The sequence below is a fragment of the Pinus tabuliformis genome, chromosome J (assembly GCF_031772625.1).
Source record: "Pinus tabuliformis cultivar Carrire ecotype Pingquan chromosome J, CPIR1, whole genome shotgun sequence".
NCBI classification, from domain to species: domain Eukaryota; kingdom Viridiplantae; phylum Streptophyta; class Pinopsida; order Pinales; family Pinaceae; genus Pinus; species Pinus tabuliformis.
The window spans coordinates 1,031,412,689-1,031,415,522 of NC_142295.1; positions in this window are offsets into that span (position 1 = coordinate 1,031,412,689).

Consider the following 2,834-nt stretch of genomic DNA (forward strand, 5'->3'; position numbering starts at 1 on the left):
AATTCAGCCACGATTAAAATATTTTAACTACTTCACCGAAAAACAAAGTAAAATCTCAATCAAAACCACCTAAATCCTCTAAAGAACCAAACAAATTTGAATCACACGCCTAAAGAATCTAGGAGATAAAAATCACACACAAACAGTAACTTTCTGTACTGAAAAACACTAGTTGGTGATGAAGCCCAGCGTCGTAGAATTCAATACAGAAATGTGTTAGAAAATTATATATTACGGAGCAATGGAACACATAAAATATTGCAGAAATATAAACACAGAAAAATGCACAAAACAAGAGAGACACAGATATACGTGGTTCACCCAGTTTGGGCTACGTCCACCCTGAACAGCCAGTCCTTCCTTTCTATTATCCAGCAAAATGAAGAGACACAACCTATAGCAAATCCGTTGTAATATCCTCTGTTTTCTCTCACAGTCTCACCTCTCTGTTTCTCGCTCACAGAATACACATCTATATCTCAGCCTCAAATACAATGCCCTCATATAAAGAGAGGGGGTTGCCTTCTAGGGCAAAAAACCCTAAACTAAACATAAGTCCTACCGTCAGATCATCTGCCTAATGAACGGCCCAGATTGACTAGAAATTACTATACTTTTACAAGGCAATTTTACATTTGTTTTTAGCTTCGGGGGCGCTGCCCCCGAGACCCCGCTGGGGGACCGCTGGCCCCCGCATGGAGGGGTGTACAAACTTCCTGGGGTATACATCCGGCTGAAACAAAGACCTCTGAACAATCATGCTCCACACACAACAATCTCCCACTTGGAGAATGATTGTAGAAACTCCATCACTGCTTCATTTGCTGGACAATGACTCCTCTTTGGACCTGGTTGTTTCTCATCTTCATCGTCATCCTTGAAGACCAATTGAAACTAAGCATATTCTTAGTTTCTCCCTAGTTACAACTTTTGTTAGCATATCTGCAGGATTCTGGCTAGTGTGTATCTTTTCCAGCTTCAACTCTCCATCTTCCAACACTGATCGTATGAAATGGTACTTGAGCTGTATGTGTTTTGTCCTAGAATGAAATGTTGAGTTCTTTTAAAGTTGAATGGCACTTTGGCTATCACTATATAGCGTGCCCATATCATGCTCCTTACCCAATTCACCCATAAACCTTTGTAACCAAATCATTTCTTTACTAGCCTCTGTAGCAGCAACATACTCTACTTTTGTTGTTGAAAGTGCAACAACACTTTGGATTTTTGAAACCCAACTGACAGCTGTTCCTCCAACAGTAAATACATATCTTGTAGTGCTCCTCCTGTTATCTTTGTCACCTGCCATATCTGCATCAACATATCCCTGTAGAGAAATGTTTGAACCACCAAAGCATAATGCTTGATTTGTGGTACCTTTCAAATATCTAAGAATCCATTTCACTGCCATCCAATGTTCCTTTCTTGGATTGTTCAAGTACCTGCTTACAACTCCCACTGCATGTGCAATATCAGGCCTTGTGCAGACCATTGCATACATTAAGCTTCCAACTGCTGATGCATATGGAACTTTAGACATATAATCCATGTCTTCTTGGGTCTTTGGGCACATTTCCTTGCTAAGTTTGAAATGGCTAGCAAAAGGTGTACTAACTGGTTTTGCATTTTGCATATTAAATTTTTTCAACACCTTTTGTATGTACTCATTCTGAGACAATGTTAATTTGCGATTTTTCCTGTCTCTAGTTATTCTCATACCAAGGATTTGTTTTGCAGCTCCCAAATCCTTCATTGCAAATGAATTTGCCAATTTTCTTTTGAGTACATTTATTTCCTGCATGTTAGATCCTGCAACAAGCATGTCATCCACATACAATAACAATATAATATAGCTGCCATCATTTTGCTTTTTCAGATAAACACAATGATCAGAGTGACATCTAGTATATCCTTGTTCAGACATAAACTTGTCAAATTTTAGATACCACTGCCTTGGAGCCTATTTTAAGTCATACAAGCTCTTCTTCAACCTGCACACTAGTTTCTCCTTCCCTTTCACCTCATATCCTTGTGGCTGCTACATATATATCTCTTCCTCCAAATCCCCATGGAGAAAGGTTGTCTTTACATCTAACTGCTCAAGATGCAAATCTTCAACTGCTACAAGACTTAAAATAGTTCTGATTGAAGTCATTTTAGCAACAGGAGAAAATATTTCATCAAAATCAATACCTTTCTTCTGTGCAAACCCCTTCACCACAAGTCTAGCTTTGTACCTCTATTTTCCTCCATCTTCTTCCTTCAGCCTATAAACCCATTTATTCTTCAATGTAGTTTTTCCTACAGGCAACCTGACTAAATCCCAAGTTTGGTTATGCATTAAGGAGTCCATCTCTTCTTCCATGGCTACTTCCCACTTCTTCCCGCTCTCAACCTGCATTGCTTCTTCATAACATTCGGGTTCACCAGAATCATTCAAAAATAAATAATATAATGAAGGAGAGTATCATTCAGGGGGTCTACTTATCCTAGTAGATCTTCTAACACCACTTTCAGGTGTTTGGGGTGCCTGTTGCTGTTGTGGTGGTTGTTGTTGTTGATTATTATTATTTTCAGGCACCTTTACCTTTTCAGTGATGTCATCAAGAACTGCGTATTCCTTGTTTTTGTTTTCTTTCTTCTTTTCCTGCAACTGATTCTTATACAAGACCTTTTCATTGAATATTACATTTCTGCTCATAATGATTTTGTGATTTTCATAATCATATAAGCGATAACCAAAATCATTAACACCATATCCAATAAAGGTACATTTCTTTGAATTTGCCTCAAGCTTTGTTCTATTTTCTTTATCAATATGGACAAAGGCCTCA